Source organism: Lathyrus oleraceus, chromosome 5, assembly GCF_024323335.1.
Source record: "Lathyrus oleraceus cultivar Zhongwan6 chromosome 5, CAAS_Psat_ZW6_1.0, whole genome shotgun sequence".
Taxonomy (NCBI): Eukaryota; Viridiplantae; Streptophyta; class Magnoliopsida; order Fabales; family Fabaceae; genus Lathyrus; species Lathyrus oleraceus.
This window is the reverse complement of record NC_066583.1, coordinates 620,874,869-620,893,734: the sequence shown is the minus strand read 5'-3', so window position 1 is coordinate 620,893,734 and position 18,866 is coordinate 620,874,869.

Sequence of the window (18,866 nt, the reverse complement as noted above, 5' to 3'; positions counted from 1 at the left end):
ACGCATATCAGCCAACTCTTTCTGTACTTGGTCCATCGCTAGCTGTGGACGATTTTCCTTTGTCGGGTACCTGTGGACTCGCTTGGGACCAATAACTGCCTGATACAGGGGACAAACATTAGACACTGCGGTGACACCTGCAAAACAGACAAGGGTTAATATGCATGGTATGCGATGCACTGCTTGTTCAGTTTTAAGGCACCCCCGTTTTGAAAGGGAATACCCTGCAAATGAATAAGCATGAGATGTTGGATGCAAATATGCAGATGATGTTATGCAATGCAAAGGCATGTCAATCAGAATTGATGGATCCGCTTGAACATCTGTCAGGTTGCACTGCCTGGAGAGAAATTCACTGAGGAATATAATACAAGACCAAAACTCTGCTCCAGAAAACCGGGTTGATTGGAGGTTAAGGTTTCCTGAATTTAGCCCGCCCCTCACTGGTAGGTTCTAAGAACAAAAGTTCGTCAGCTTCAACCCTTCAGTTGCGAATAATACGTTTACCATTGAAGGTTTGGTATTATTACGGGACAAAAGACCTCCATTGACTCCCCTCAACAGGACATCCTAATAGCAAGTTCCCAGTCTCGGGATCCTCGGATTGAGCAGCGAGAATGCGCCCACCAGAGCTAACATAATCACGTCTCGGAGGAGAGGCCTCGACTGAGTTCTGGGAAAATGGTCACCAGAGTCGACGATTTCTAGAGGAACATCCTGCCGTTACGGAACACCCGTAAGACATAATATATCCAAAAGAAACCTCTTCTGGGTGTGGTTCTTCACGAACGACTTAACGTAGCAACACGCCATGCAAGCCTCATGATTATCCACTCTAAAACCTGTGTGTACACTCAAGCCTGGGTAATGGGCTTATCTCTCATAGAACACCCCATCCCAACAAACAAACAAACAGATCCAACAGATACAACAGATGCATGCAAGCAGGTAAGCAAATAAATGTACAAAAGCATGAACACCCAATAAACAAGAAATCACACAAGCTAGAAGGGACTTGCTTAGGGAAGATGGACCAGCAAGAGGTTAACTTCCTTCAATCCCCAGCAGAGTCGCCAACTGTCGCAACCTGAAAAATGGAATGCGGAAAAAAACAACCGGCGAAAGAAAATGACAGAAGAGTCGCCACCGTGCGTTATTTATCCCAAAGGAGGGAAAGGAAACGCTCGAAGTAAACCTGAAAAAGGAAAGGACAAGACGGGGTCTCGCAACCAAATCTTGGGTTTGGGAGTCGGTTATGCGAAGGGAAGGTATTAGCACCCCTACGCATCCGTAGTACTCTACGGGATCCACTTTTGTAGTTCTTGTCTAAAGGGTGTGAGTTTATCTTGTGCTGTTTACCAAAAAAAAAAGGGTTAAATGAAAATGACTCGCGCGGATGTCGCATCCACTGCATACGTATCTCATTTGAATATGAGAATCAGAGTCTTCGTAGCTCGGCTGACCTATGGGTTGGGGGGATGTGTGCTCGCTAAGATATCGCGTCTTATGCCTACGTATCTCATCTGGAATGAGAATCAGAGCAAGCCGTAGTTTGGCTAACTACGGGGTTATGGATTGGGTTTTGGACGAACGACGTCACTACGCAATCTACCGGATGCTCGACCTTTGGAGACTTACTTGCCTGTAGTAGAAGGAGTTAACGTGTTGCTTTGGGTTTTAGGGTTTGAGGGTTACTCATGCAAAAGGGCAAAAAAGGCAGTCCTTGACGAAGGAACCGCGCTACCTACAGGGATACGAACACATACAAAACAAACATGTATAAAGTAAATGTGCCAACAAGGGGCTCAGAAGTAAATAAACAAAAGAAAACAAATGCCTCCTATCGAGGTCTTCCAGCTAAGAAAGCGATATAATGCGGAAAAAAGAGGTAAAAGTACCACACGGATAAAGATCCGAAGTAACAACAATTAAAGGAGTAAGAAACCCAGGGATCTCCCAAGCTAATGCCCTCAAAGAAAGGTGATTCAGTACAGGTAATCAGAATGAACCTCCAGGGGGTATCCCACAAATAAAGTGGGAAAACCACGCAAACCATCTCTGCAAGAGTCTGTGAGCCCTCACAAAAACTCAACAAAAGGGTTAGTGAAACACGATAAGCATTTTTTTCATGGATAACAGTATGGTTTCAGAAACCTCAAACCCTGTGGCATACATTTCAGAAATCATGTGATTAAACATTCAAGGCATAGGTTTCACCCATTCATGCATAATTAAACCCGTGGGCAAAAACATAATGAAATTCATCCATCATACCTCATACATTCAGATGATCCAAATTAAGAGCATAAAATCATGGGAATGAGGCAAACCTGATGGGAGAGACCGGTTGAAATGTTAGGGTTTGCGTGAGATGGGGGTTGCTCTGAGTTCTCTGTCAGGTTCCTCTCCAGGTTTTGTCCAGGGTTTTGTTTCAAGGAAACCTCAGAGTATTTTGCTTCTCTTCCTTTTTCTGTCTGATCTCCCTCTTTTATAACCTGATTTTCATGGCTTTGTGGGCTCAAATGAGAGAGGTCCAAGTCCAAGTTTTTTTCTATTATATTTTATTTATTTTTATTATTATTATTATTATTATTTATTTTTTTTAAATAAAGTTTCTTGGATCTAATTCTGATTGACATGATGAAATGCAATATGAAATGCTAAATGAATGCATGAATGAGGAGGGCAAATTTTGGGGTGTTACAATAGCCACTGGTAGTTGTTGTGCACAAGTCTTATGGCTAAAGCAATAATTCCTAGATTATGATTTAAAATTTGGTTGCATTCCAATTAAGTGAGATAGAACTACCTCAATAAGCCTCACTAAGAATTTGGTACTCCATTCACAAACTAAACACATTGATATCTAACACCACTTTCTTAGAGATCATGTTGAAAAAGGGGATGTTATTTTTGGATACGTTGACACTAAAAATTAGCTTACTGATATTTTTACAAAACCATTGTCATTAGAACCTTTTCACAAGATATGTAGGGAGTTTGGAATCTTAGATTCCTTGTGCTTTAAATAGACTGATATTTCTATTGAATTTCATTTTCTATGTATATCTTATTTTCACTAACACTTTCTTGTAGCAAATCATAGTATCACTGAATGCATTGGTATGTCTATATAACTCTTGTATCCGGTCTTACATCATTGTGTGTATGTTTGATGTTTATTGTTTTGCTTATTATCTTCTTTATTTTACTCATTCATCCATAGAATGTTTTTAATTCTTTTTTGTTGCATTTAAATTCTTTTTAAATGTGTGTTGTTAATTATGTGCGTTTGAGCATTCATATACTTGTTTATGCATTATTTAACCTTCCATTCAGAATAGTTTTGATCAATTAATTGTATGTTGTTGAACTTTGTTGCATGTCTATTTGCGTTTTATTGCATGTAGCATATCTATCTTCGTGTTTCATATCTGATTTCTGATGTTGTATATCCTTCTTAGTTTTGTTTAGCTCATGTGTTTATCTGGAATTATTCGTTTTGTGGTTGGTTTTTCGGTTTTTTGACTCATTTCGTTTTATCTCTTTTTGATGGTGTCAAAGAGGGAGAATTTATGATGTGAGTATATAATTGTTTTATGTGTTTTATGATGTATTGTATGTGTGCAATGTTTCAACGAGAGGCAAAGCAATTTGACTCAAAAGTTGACTCAATTCCAAGTGAAAGTTTTCCAAGCATAAAAAAGGGGGATACTGAAGTTTAATGTCCCTAATACATTCAGTGGGAGAACCCCAACACGAGTTTGTTGGTTGTTTTGTCATTTTTATTATTTTTATTATTGTTTATTAAGTCTCTTTCATGATTACACATCTCTGAATCAAGTTTTGGATCGATTTGTTTTTTTAGCATGCATAATTCAATTGTTTGTATTTGAGTTTGATCATGATCCTTTAAGTCAATTACTTGAGTTTGTGGAACAAGAACCATGTGTGTTGTTGATTTAAGTTAGGTGGAAAGGGAAATCTTAAAATATTTTGAAAAATATGAAAAATTGAGATTGTATGGGCATGACTCGAATCATGTACATATCCTGACTCGAATCAAACTAAACAGGGGCAAACAAAAGTTTTTCAATATCTCTGACTCGTATCATAGTCTTAACTTGATTCTAATCAGGAAACTTTGTGTCTCTAATCACAAGTTGAACTTTATTCGAATCAGACAGATCTTATCGGCCACTGTCTCATTTGGTTCGAATCACACTTTCTACTTGACTCGAATCACACTGTTTTTTTTCTTATTTTTCTGTTTAGCTCTGCCAAAATTGATTTGAATCAAGCTCTATACTTGACTCGAATCATGGGCCTTCATGACTAGAATTAGGGATATAAGGTGACTTGAATCAAATAAAAAATGGGTCAATTCTTTATTTTGATCTTGTTTCACTTTACTTACTCATTTGACTCAAATTATAAAATGTTCTTGACTCGAATCTAACTAACTTTTCCCATCCATTTTTTGCTTAATCTCAGGCACATATAAATTCCTTTTACCGTCTCATTCAAAAACATAACTTGCAAAATTGATAACATTTTTCTAAGTGATTATGTGAGAACCAACAACCTTCATTTTTTGAAAACACAAAATCTCTTAGAAATAGAATTTAACCTCTAGTTTGATTTCAGATATTGATTATGGAGATTTGTAATTATTGAGGGGGATGTGTCTTGAAACTAACGGTTCTTGAAGGTCTTTTGTAAATATTTTCAGTGAAAAGAAGGAGGTTCTTCTCTCTAGATGACCTTGGTAGTGACAGAGTGGAAGGCTACAAACAAGGTGGAGTTATTCTCAATCTTTAGACAGTTCACCACTCAAGAAATCAGTGGGATCAAAGGGTGATTGTCACACATGAAGGCTTTGAGCAAATTGGTGAAGCTGGAAGATTCAAGAAGCGATAATCGAGTAAAGATTTTGTAGAAGAGTTTGAAGATTCATCTCTTTGATTCTCACTCAATTCTACTCAATTCTCTTGGATCTTTGGTTGTCTGAAGTCCTACCAATGTAGGCAAGAAGATTGAGTTGCTTAGAGGTCAAATCGAAGCAACTCAGTTGACACACCTCAAAATTCAACTCCTCATATCTTTTTATATATTTTGAGTTAGTTGAAATTGAGGCCAGATTCGTGCTCCACGTCATTTTTTATTTCAGATCGTGTCCTCCTTTTTTATTTTGGTGATAGTCGAGGGTGGACCAGTCCGGTGAGGTCCACCGGAGAAGAAGACCAGAGTTACAGCTCCGCCGGTGCGTTGGCACGTCTCCCAACCATAGGATCCATCCAATTTGTTTTAATCCTGAGCGCTCATTGTGATTACCATCCCTGCAACGCGCTGACTCGTGTGTTTGGTGGAACGCGCATTTCAGGCCACTTGATCTGCCACCTCAATTAAAGAGGGAGATCAAGTGGCTCACGTTTTTTGATATTTTCTGATTTTTTTTATTCCTTTTATTTTCATTAATTCATATTAATTTTAATATTGATCCAGAAAATATGAGAGTTTCACCAAAAAAATTCAAATAATTTCCTCTTTCAGATTTTGAATTAAAATTATTTTTTGGATCATTATTAATATTTTTCATGATCTAATTGATTCTGTGTTTGTTTTTAATTGTTTAAAAATACTTTTAAGTCTTTAAAAATTCTAAATTTTTTTCTCTAAGGTCCTTTGACCTTATTTGACCTATGATAAATCTCATGGCCATTTCCTAGGTGTTTTGATGAGGTTTTAGGAATTTGACAAACCATATTTAATTTAAATGTATTATTTTAGTCTTTTTAATTTGAATAAATGTCAATTAATTGTGTTGACCAATTGTGATGACTTATTTGAGTTTGACTCTTGTTGTTGGGCATTGGTCAAGGTTGATTTGACTTTGTCAAGTTAATATCATTGGATTTAGGGGATTGATGAAGTGTACATTCCATCTCCCAAAATGAATGGATGATATTAATTTGGTAAAAGTCCTCCAGTGACCAATGTGAGTTTTGATCCATTCCCCTCCCTCTTCATCTCATTCCCATTCTTTATGCATTCATCTCATTTGGCCTATGATATCTCAAAATCCTAAGGCTAGTTGATTGAAAAATCAACATAAGTATGGATGAGATTAGGCCACCTCTTTTGCATATTCTTTTTGTGTGTGGTATGTTTCATGAGCATAGTCCATTATACTATGTCTCTAACATGCATTAACACCAAAATTCTATTGCCCGGTCTCAAATAGCTGTGACTTCTACATAAGTCCAATTACGATTGCTTAACATAACGTTAAATTTGTGACATAAAATGCATAGCATTCTAGTTAGTGAGATTGTAAGTCTCCCCTCTTTCATGGTATTGTGTGGAAACTTGGCCTTTTTCCTTCCTTTTGGAAGATGTCTTGGTTCAAAGATCCATGCTTGTGATAAGTGGGTTGAGTGTTCTCCAAAGAATGACTAAAAAAACAAAAAGCAAAACAATACTAACTTCTAACTCCTTAACAACTAACTTTTAATTTCAACCCATTTACTTTAATGTCATTTAATTTTAGTCTTTATTCATTTGCCATTATTCATACCATTCTAATTGTTTATGTTAATGCAATTTTCACTTTGTCCACTTGGACCATATTGTGTGATATTTTTCATTTTGTGGATACTTTGTTTGTTTGTGTGGTCTTTGACCATTAATGTACATAATAACAACAAAAATCCTAAAAAACTTTGGTGTGGACAGTTGACTTGATCTTGGAAAAATGGACTTAGAATTTAGGCAACATTCCTATGTTGAAGGACTTGGTCAATGCCAACTTTCATGTAACCAAGTGCTTGTGATTTGAAACTTCATCTGATACATCATTGAAGATCCATTTGAGTTCATCTGTAACATGATCATTGTGAAGTTGTTATTTTAAACGTGTGACTTGTGAATTCATCTATTACATGGGCTATCTTGAAGAAGATCATGGAGTGGCTAAGCTTGGTTGTGGCTATCTTTATTTGATGCCTTGCTCTTTAAGATTGATATAATTGTGCATTTGTGTGTTGCTTGATTCTAAATGTCCAAGGGAATTTGGGTTTCTATTGACATTCTTGTCTATTGGATTGCTACACATTGGTCAAATCTTTTCAACCCTTAACTTTTAATTTTATGCATAGGATTAGTCTCTTCATCTCCCCCTATTTCTTTAATTTCAAAAATCTCTCCCACATTTTTAAAATTTTCTTTGTTTGAACTAGTTTTGTTCTAAACTTTGACCACTTTGCAAAAAGATAGAAACTTTGGCCTTATGCCATTGAATTTTCAAACTTCCTTTTCTTAATCAAACTTGTAAATAGACTTAATTATACTTGACTTAAACCTTCAAAAAGTCAAAAAGAACTAACTCATTCAAACCATTTTTGGGCCTCTGTGCCTTTCAAACTTAATTTTTGTTAAAAGCAATACATTCACTTTAAAATTTGTATCACGAACTACGAGGTTTTGATCCCTCATTTTTATGTTGGTACATAGGCACAAGTCCGAAGGTCTTGTCAAACACAAAAATATAATTAATGAATTCTTTTCTCATCCCCCCATTCTATTTATTTGTAAACATCATTTTGTGCCAAATACATATGCACACAAGAAAAGGCTCCCTAGGAGTACCTAGGACATTTTGGGTGCTAACACCTTCCCTCTGTGTAACCAACCCCCTTACCTGTAATCTCTAACATTTTATTAGTTTTGATTTGAAAACTTCTTACTTTTGGATTTTGTTCGTACTTTTTCCGTTGGAAACAATAAAAGTGCGGTGGCGACTCTTGTTATTTGATGTCTAGCTTATCCATAGCTTGATGATCATGAATTTACCGCTACACTAATATTAAGCCCTTAAGATAAGATGAAACAATGGCGAGAACATCATGGGTGAGAGGAAGGGTCATTCTATATGACCGAGACCCTTCCATTCTATATGGCGAGAACTTTGGAAAACATTGTTTTGGTCCATACTTTTGGGTCGACTCCCTAGTCACATGGGTTGACCCATTCGACCCTTACATTATATCCATGCTTTTGACTATTCATCTACCATTTATTATTTTCTTCTAACCTTCCACATTTCCTAGTAAACCTAGGCCACTTGTTCCCTTTCCTAGAAAAACCTCTTCATCTCTACTTCCAAATCTCCATAAATTCTTATCATTCTTTTTTCAAATATCATTTGTCTTCATCTAATCTCTTCTTCTTTGTGTGATTAGAATTCATTTATAATAGGTTGGGCTAGTTGGGTTTTCCCATTTCACCTAAAATCTTGACATTTTCATTCACACATTCTCTCAAACACCTTGTGTGCATACCATCAAATCTGAAATTCATGGCTCCCGAACTGAACAAGGGCAAGAATGTTGTAGGCATATCCTCATCCATACATGTCAGTGCTCTCTCACTTCTACATAACTCTTGTGTTGCAGAATTTGAGAAATCCTTCAGAAATAGAATTGTAATAAAATAACATGTCTACGATCTTATTGTTACTGCTGAGTTACACATTCCTGAGATTATTGATCTTATGGAATATCAAGATATTAACAATGTTTTGAAAGTCTCCACTGATTATAATGAATACTTAATCAGATTCTTTTATGCTGAGTTAGAATCAAAAGATAAATGTTCATTTCATTTTAAGATGGGAAAACGTTCCTACCACTTTATAGAAGACACTTGGAGGGAAGTGTTTGGTCTTTCTATGCTCTTTCATAAATTAAACTTTTCTTATCATGTTTTTCATCCGAATTTTGATTGGAAGCGTCACTTGAATTCTTGTCTAAGAGCACCAAGACTAGATGACAACTTTGATATATTTTCAACGAGCTTATTGAAGCGAGATCCTCATATCCTTTAATGGATTATCACTTATGTATTGCGTCCAAGGAAAGGCGAACATTCTCGAATTGACCAAGTTGAGGTGCATCTCATGTATATACTTCAAAACAAATTTTTGATTAATTGGCCAAACTATTTTGTGTTAAGAATGTTTGTTGTTAGATATTATTATAGAGGATCCTACTTATGTTACGCTTCGATGATTGCAAATATTCTAAAGCAATTTCTTATTGGTGTGCCAAATCTTCTATGCATCTCTCCTGGTCATGCTCAAGAGTTTAACAAGAGCATTATGTCAAACATGGGATACCATTGGGATGATAATCTAAAGGCTTACTATTATTGCAAAAAAAGGTCTAGTAAGCTTATTTATAATTATGATGATCCTGCTGAATTCGGTACAGTTCATGTTAAAAAACAACAGGTGGAAGACCAAGTTCACCATGTGGACACAAGCATGGCTGATCCTCACCATGATGAAGATTATGCTTGGCTACGTGATGTAGAGAAAAATGAAGACCCGCAAGGATGGGGTCAGTGGCAACATAATTCCTAGACCTAACATGGCACGACTTATGGTAACAACTCTGGTGTTGGCTCAAGCAGTGAAGAATATTTTATTATCACCATGCTGGAAAACATGTGTGTTGAGCAATGGGAGCGCCACGAAGAGGAGTGATTAAAATTAGTTCATGAACATATGAATGCCCAAGATAACAATTTTAACAAATTTTCCATGTATGTTATGGAGCAGTTTAATCAAATTCTCCAGGACATGGGATTCAACCATGGTTCAACTCAAACCGGCATCAACAACATGACTCGTTATCAAAATGAGAATCACCATCACTATCAACAATTTTATAGGGAGATGTGTGATTTTTTGGATGCCGAATACGGAAATGACGGCGTCTCTTGGTATCGGGGTAGGAGACTTGAAACTAGGGGTAGGCGTGCTCTTAGAAATTAGTTTATTTTCATTATGGACCAAGTTTTCTTATGCATGCGTTTTTGTTTTCATGTTCTTATAATTTATTACTTTAATGTTATATTGTGACTTTATTATGACGAATTGTAATGAATTTCATTTCTTTTGTCTGAATTGATTGTTTATTTATGTTTATGCATTTTTCACTTTGACGTAATTCTATGTGAGAACACATTATCATTGAACATTTTATCTTTGCAATGCCTCTGAGTGTTTTATATGTTGTTGTGTATTTTTTCCTGATGTTTTTCATGTCTTTATGGCTTTGTCTCTTTTTGATGTTGTCAAAGGGGGAAAATTTCATCCAAGAACAAAGTCTAATGCATATATTCAGGGGAAGTTATGATAAAGACAACAAATGTTTTGTAAGTTTTTCCATCATCAAAAATAGGGAGTATGTGAGTGCAATATCCTCTTAGGTATATTTTTAAATGATGTCAAAACTAGGATACTTAGTATTTGTGTATATTGGACCTTTCTCTCTTTGCCTATATGTGCATTTTCATCATAGGACATTTAAAAATAGGTTATAATCATGTTTACAAGTTAAAAAATGTGTTTTATATGAAAAACACAGCTTTGGGTCGACACATATGTGTTTTGGGTCGATCCAAATTGAAGGCAATTTTAAAAGAATGTTGTTGCCCTGTTTGGGTCAACACCCTAGCTTTTGGCTCGAACTAAAGCTCAGATGGGTTAACCCATAACCTCTTGGGGTCGACTCCAACTGATGCTTTACAAACAAAAACAACTCTTCCTTGTTTGGGTCGACTACCATTTTGCTTGGGTCAACCCCTATGCTGCTTCGGTTGTTTCCCACTCAATTTGGGTCAACTCATTCTGATTTAATTTTTTCTAAACTTGTGATTTTTTCTAAAAATATATTTTCTATTATTTTTCCTTCTCATACACATACTTATAAGTATGAATTCATGCATCATCTTTATATTGAAACCAAAAACATACAAATAATTTGTATCTTCATCTTCAATCTTCTTCTATGCATACACACAATGATTACACACAATCAATCTTGTTGGGTGCCATCTAGATTATATTTATAAGGTCCAATTTAGGATTATTGTAATCAAATTGGGCTAAGTATTATTTGGGGGTTTCATTGATAAAACAAATTAGGGTTTTTCCTCTAAGATCAAGGTTGACTTGGGGGGTTTTTGTACAAGATTTTGCAACGAGGATTCATCCGAGTGAAAGCTTTGAAGAACGGGGGTTCTGTCGAAGGAGTAGTGGTAATCGGAGGATCGACTTTGAAGTATTGGGTCACTTGATCTTGCTTAAGATCAAGGGGAGAAAAGAAGTTAGGATTAACATCAAACATAGGGTTTGGGGGTTTGGATGTCTACTTTTTCTCTTATATACAACTCTTGCAAATGTTAATTACATATCTCAATTCTATTTGGAATTAGGGGCAGACGTACCTATAACGAGGATAATTGGGTAACTACCTAAACAAATCCTTGTATTCTCTCTCTCTCTCTCTCTCTCTCTCTCTCTCTCTCTCTCTCTCTCTCTCTCTCTCTCTCTCTCTCTCTCTCTCTTTTATAATTTGATAATATACTTAGTGTGCAATATGATAAACTAAAAAATTATGTTTATCTTGAAGTAGTTTAAATTTTTTTGTAAAGATAATTTCAATTTAAAAAATTGCAATTTATTTTTCTTATTTTCAACACAAAGGAAAATCAACTTGGCGTTTATTGCACACCAAGTGTTTGATAAATTGTCTTTGTTAATTTTTGTATCTTATTTCATTGGAAATTGATTACAAAGTGTGACATTGTTCAAACGATTATTTTGTAAAATATATTGATTTACTTTCTCATAAATGGTATATGTTTTGTTACGGTTTATACGTATATTCGATTCTTCCGATAACGATTCGGGATAAATGAGTGTCGGTCTAGAATTTCTTTCACTTGCCATAGTAAATAATTTTTAAAATAGATTTTTTAATCCAAGAAAATTTTATTGGCGATATATTCACCCCCTCTAGATCGTTGTCCTCTTCTAACATCAGACAGTTAAGAAACAACATAATATTAAAGTTAGTGTAGCATTAATGATGACGTTGCATTGAAAGTGTGGTAAGATTAGACGATTAAGATTGGAAATGACAATATTAAAGAGAGTGTTGGTTATAGAAAGTTGACGTAAAAAACTATAAGAGAAATTATTAAAAAATATCTCGAGATAAATGAATTATATAAAAACATGGTGTGTGATAGAATATTATGACGGAATTTGATTCATGTAGTTAGCCTCATCTGTTAGAATAAAACTTGATTGTTTTTGTTGTTTTTTTATAAGTAATTTTCACCTAGCGAGATTCAAACCTGAGACCTTTGAGATGAGCACATTCTCAAGACTCAATCCTTCACCACTAGGCCACACATACAAACACAATTGTTTATGTTGTTAATGTGTCTAGGATGGGGTTTTTGCGGATTCAGATCTTTAAGTCGGGGTTTGGAGTAATGTGGTGGATTTTGTAACATCATGTTTTCTTTAAATTATTTATTGAATTAAATATATGCTTTACTTATTTAATTAAATGAGTTTTATATGCATTGAATTGATGATGTGGGGTTTTTGCAATTTTATGCTATGTTGGGTTTGGGAGAAAAGTGTTAGTTATTTAATTAAATAATTAGATAACTAAATAATATTAAAACAATAGAAAATAAAGGTTTTGGATGAAAAATAGAAATTATGAGAAAAACAAGGTGAATAGTGAGAATTATAATAAGTTGGATCAATGTGTAATTAGTGAAAAGTTAAATTAGGGTTTTAATAAAAAAAAGTATTAGAAAAACCAAAGAGTTGTCAGTACATATTGTGAAGTGCAAGTATAATTATGTGAATTGTTATACATACTTGTTGATGATTGTTGAGATGCGTAGTTTGGAGTGAGAACTACTGGTGATATGTCGAATGCATGATTGTTTACATGTGGGATATAATAATTGTTGTGTTGTTGTCCTTACATGATTGTATATAGTCATATGTGGCGTTGTAATCATTGTTATGTTGTTGTTGTTACATTATTTTATGCCATACATCATATGTTGTCGTTGTTGTGAAAGAGATGAATCACGAGTTTAGATGTTGGAACTAGTGACTTGTCCCAAGCTCAGATGTCGGGGATAGGGGTTCAGATGTTAGAACCCGGTTCATATGCAGAACCTCTATTGAGTTGGTACCACATGCATGAGTTGAGTCGTTGTTGCATTGAATTACATAAAGGTTGCACAAATGAGATGTTTGGGTGTTGTTGAGTAATTATTGTACTGATTTATGTAATTGAAATGTATGAAGGTTGATGTTTCGCCTTTAGGCTACCCTTGCATTCTTTTGCATAATTATATATTTTAAGCATACTCTTACCCCTTTATTTTGTTGTGGTGTTTTGTGCTCCTTCTTGGGTTACAAACAAGCAGGTAGATGAGTAGTTGATTTAGAGCTAAAGGATGGTGTTGAGGTTATTCTTATTTTCTAGTTTTATGTGTCTTTAGATTATTGTTTCTCTGATCTATAACATAGTGTGGGCGAATATTATGTTTTGTTTTATTCTGAGTATGGTTGTGAGATTAAATATTATAACTCCTGGTTTTGAGTTGCTTTAATGTCGAAGACATATTGCCCTGGTTGAGTTTAATTTTAAATAAAAATTATTTTTGAACTTATTTGATTGTGTAGTTATTTTATTGATTAATTTCATTGCGATGAGCCTAAGTAAAGGCGAGCATGAGATGATAAATATTTTGAATTAAATGTTTTATTTTATTAAGTCTTACATAGCATATTGTTTGTGGAGATTGCATGACACCCTATGTGAAGTAGTTGTTTATAATTGGTTTATTAATTATAATTCTGAGTGTGTGTGTGTGTTGGGGGGGGGGGGGAATGGAGTTTTAAAGAAACAACCTGCCAACATTCAAGGGCAGATATGAGGAAGTTTTAGAGAAACAACCCGCCGACCTTCAAGGGAAGATATGATCCAAAGGGTGCAAAGACATGGCTCAGAGAGATTGAGAAAAAAATTTGAGTGATGTCTTGCATCGAAGTTCAGAAGGTGTAGTTCGGTACTCATATGTTATCAGAGGAGACAGAAGACTGGTGGGATAATGTGCGTCAGAGACTAGAGCTTGTAGGTGCTGAGATTACTTAGGTTGTGTTCATAACTAATTTTCTATAGAATTACTTTCTAAAGGACATGCGTAGTAAGAAAGAGATCGAGTTCCTTGAGTTGAAACAAGGGAATTCGACAGTTGTTAAGTATGCTGCTAAGTTCGAAGAACTGGTGAAGTTTTGTCTATACTATAATAGTGTGGAAGCTGAAGGGTTGAAGTGTATCAAGTTCTAAAGTTGCTTGTGTCCCAAGATCAAGTAAGGCATTGGGTACTAAGAGATCCTTTGACTTTCTGTGCTGGTAAATAAGTGTAGAATATATAATGAGGATATCATCCGATCTACTCACTATAAGAGTCTTGATGGGAAGAAAGGGAATGAGCAGAATCGTGGGAAACCGTATAGTGCTCCAACTGACAAAGGGAAGCAGAAGGTTGATCGGAAGGATGCAGGTGGGAAATAGTGAAGTGGGGGAGCGATTCCTACTTCTGTGAGATATTTCAAATGCAAAGAGTTTGGACATCACATTTATAAGTGTAAAAGCACAACTGTGAATTGCTTCAAGTGTGGGAAGCCAGGTCACTGAGTTGTTGACTATAGGAGTAATAACCTGACTTGCTATAATTATGGAAAGCATGGTCATATTAGTACTCAGTGTAAGAAATCTAATAAGGCTCAGTCTGGAGGGAAATTTTTTGCCTTGTCTGGAGCAGAGACTACTACATCTAATAACTTGATTCGAGGTATGTGCTTTATTAATAATATCTCTTTATTACTATTATTGATATAGGTGTGACACATTCATTTATATCTGATGAGTCTGTGCGAAGATTAAATTTGGAAGTGTCTGCTATGAATGGTAGCATGGTCATTGATACCCTAACTAATGGTTCCATGACTAGTGTATTTGAATTGCCCTTTAACAATTTATAGTAGAGATTTTGGAATTGACTTAGTTTGTTTGCCTCTAAGGCAAATCAATGTTATTCTGGGAATGAATAAGTTTGAGTTTTACCATGTGCATATCAATTATTTTATAAATTAATGAATTTTCTTGAATCTGGGGAGAGTAAGGATTCGTGTGTTATAACCGCGAGGCATGTAGGGATGTCCGAGAGAGAGAGAGAGAGAGAGAGAGAGAAAGAGAGAGAGTTCTCAAGTGTTAATGGTGTTTGTGTCCTCGAGAGGGGGAAAAGAGGTGATGGTTACATATCTATTTGTTGTGCGTGAGTTTCCTGAAGTGTTTCCACATGACATTAGTGATTTTCCACCGGAACGCGAATTTGAGTTTGCTATAGACATAATACCTGGTACCAGTATTGTGTTAATGGCGTCCTATAGAATGTCTACTTCAGAGCTGAGTGAGCTGAAGAAATAGTTACAGGATCTACTTGAGAAGAAGTTTATTCGACCAAGTGTTTCACCGTAGGGAGAACCCGTGTTGTTAGTTAAGAAAATAGATGGTAGCATAAGGTTATGTGCTGGATATCAACGTCTAAACAAGGTTACTATCAAGAATAAGTATCCTCTTTTGAGAATTGATGATCTGATGGATCAATTGGTTGGTGCTTGTGTGTTTAGTAAGATTGATTTGTGATCGGGTTATCATCAAATTCATGTAAAGTCAGACGATATTTTGAAGACTGTGTTCATAACGAGATATGGTCACTATGAGTGTTTTGTGATTCTGTTTGGTGTGTCTAATGCATGTGGAGTGTTCATGGAATATATGGATAGGATTTTCCATCCTTACTTAGATCAGTTTGTGGTTGTGTTCATCAATGATATTTTGTATATTCTAAGTCTGATGAAGAGCATGCAGAGCATCTGAAAGTTGTGTTGCATACCTTGAAAGAAAATAAGTTATATGAAAAGTTATCTAAATGTGAGTTATGGTTGAACGAAGTGAGTTTCCTTGGTCACATGATATCTAGTGGTGGCATCATAGTGGATCCATCCAATACAAATGTTGTATTGCAATGGGAAACTTCAAAGTTTGTTACTAAAATCAAAAATTTTATTGGTTTGGCTCGTTACTACATAAGGTTTATCGAAGGTTTTTCAAAGTTAGCATTGCATTTGACTCAGTTGACTCGAAAAGGTAAAGCTTATGTGTGGAGTGTTCAGTGTGAAGAGGGTTTTCAAGAACTCAATAAGAAGCTGACATTAGCTCTAATTTTGATTTTGCCAAGTCCAAGTGAATCTTTTGTTGTTTATTGTGATTCTTTGAAGATGGGTCTAGGTGGTGTGTTGATGTAGAATGGTCAGGTTGTGGCTTATGCTTCTAGACAATTGAAAGTTCGTTATAGGAATTATCCTAAGCATGATATAAAGTTGGAAGTCGTGGTGTTTGTGTTAAAAATATGGAGGCATTATCTATTTGGTTCTAGATTTGAAGTGTTCGGCGACCACAAGAGTTTGAAGTACTTATTCGATCAGAAAGAGCTGAATATGAGGCAAATGAGGTGGCTTGAATTTATGAAGGATTATGATTTTGGCTTGATTTACCATCCTGGTAAGGCCAATGTCATAGATGATGCTTTGAGTAGAAATTCGTTGCATATGTTGATGCTTATAGTTCAAGAATTGGAGTTAATATAGAAATTCATAGATCTAAGTTTGTTATGTGAAAGGACTCCTAACAATGTGAAGTTGGGTATATTGAGGCTGACTAGTGGTATCCTTGAAGAAATCAAATAAGGTCAGAAAGTTGATTTAGGACCAATTGACCAGTTAATGTTAATCAATCAAGGTAAAGAAGGTGATTTCAGGATAGATGAGAACGGTGTGATAAGATTTAGAGACAGAGTTTACCGAATGTATCAAGACTTGAAGAAAATGTTTTGGTGGCCAGGAATGAAGAAGAATATAACCAAGTTCATTAACACGTGTTTGACTTTCTATAAGTCGAAGATTGAACATCAGAAGTCGTTGAGTCTAATGCAACCGTTGAGTATTTCCTAGTGGAATTGGGACAACATTTCCATGGATTTTGTGACAAACTTTCCGAAGACGACGAAAGGATGTGACTTTATCTGGTTTATTGTTGATAGACTGGATAAATCGGCTCATTTTATTCCAATTAAGATGAGTTATCCTTTACAGAAGTTAGTCGAGTTGTATATTGAGAAGGTTGTTAGCTTGCATGGTATTTCTTCGAGTATTGTTTCTGATATAGATCCGAGATTCATATCTTTACAGGAAGCCATAGGTATTAAGCTGAAGTTAAGAGCGACTTAGCATCCACATACGGATGGTCAGACAGAGGGGACTATCCAGTCTTTGGAGGACTTGCTGAAAGCTTGTGTTTTTGAGCAAGGAGGTAACTAGGACAGTTACTTACCGTTGGTTGAGTTCACTTACAACAGCAGTTTCCATTCTAGTATTGGAATGAAACCGTTTGAGGCTTTGTATGGTAGAAGTTGTATGACACCTTTGTGTTGGTATGATTCTAGTTAGAGTGTTGTGCGTAGACCTAAGATTGTTCAGCAGACTACCGAGAAGATCAAGATGATCCAAGAGAAGATGAAAGCTTCGTAAAGTTTATGGAAGAGTTATCATGATAAGAGGATGAAATCACTTCAATTCCAAGAGGGAGATAATGTGTTTTTGAGAGTTACTCTAGTAATTGGTTTTGGTCGAGCTTTGAAATCTTGAAAGCTCACACTGTGTTTTATTGGTCCTTATCAGATTATGAATCGAGTAGGAGAAGTGGCCTATGGAGTTGGTTTACCGCCATTTATTTTGAATCTTCATGATGTCTTTCATGTGTCTCAGTTGAGGAAGTATATCCCTGATCCATCTCATGTGATTCAAATGGACGATGTGCAAGTTAGAGAGAACTTGACCGTTAAGGCAGCTCCCTTAAGAGTAGAAGATCGTGAAGTGAAGCATTTGAGAGGCAATGAGATTCTGCTGGTGAAGGTGGTATCAGAAGGACATGCTAGTGGAAGCATGACGTGGGAGCTAGAGAGTCGGATGATAGTGTCTTATCTAGGGTTGTTTAGTTCGGATAATTCTAGAGGGAGAAAATTCTATAAGTGGGGGAGAGTTCTAACACCCCATTTTCTTTAAATTATTTAATTAATTGAATTTATGCTTTAATTATTTAATTAAATGAATTTTATACACATTTGATTGGTGATGTGGGGTTTTGGCATGTGTATGCTATGTTGGGTTTGGGAGAAAAGTGTTAGTTATTTAATTAAAAAATTAGATAACTAAATAATATTAAAACTAATAGAAAATAGAGGTTTTGGGTGCAAAATAAAAATTATGAAAAAAACAAGGTGAATGGTGAGAATTATAATAAGTTGGGTCAATGTGTAATTAGTGAAAAGTTAAATTAGGTTTCTAATAAAAAAAGTACTAGAAAAACAAAGAGTTGTCAGTACGTATTGTTTTTGAGAAAAAGGCAAGAAAGGCAACCTATGGCTTAAGGAAGAAGGAAAGAGCATCATTGTTGTAGAGCTTAGAGTTGCTACTGAAAATACAAGGTAAGGGGGATTACTCTAAATATGGTGTTGATTGCCTGATGGATAGGGAGAAGTCCTTAATCTTCATTAGGTTTTCCCTACTTTCTTCCATTATTGATTTTTATGTGTTCTTGAGAGAAATCGATGATGATTCTATTATAATTGTTGTGGAATATATGAAATTCGTGCATGGTTTGATTGTTGTTTTTCATGTGCCTCTACACGTGATAATCGATTGAGCTGTTGTTCATGTGTATGTTTGTGGTATTATGAGCATAACCTTAAATTCGTGATAAAGTGATGGATTAGATGTTTAATTAGTGAGTATATGACATGTTAATCATGGTATGATATGTATATGATGTCTTCTGATCAATTTAGGAGATTGA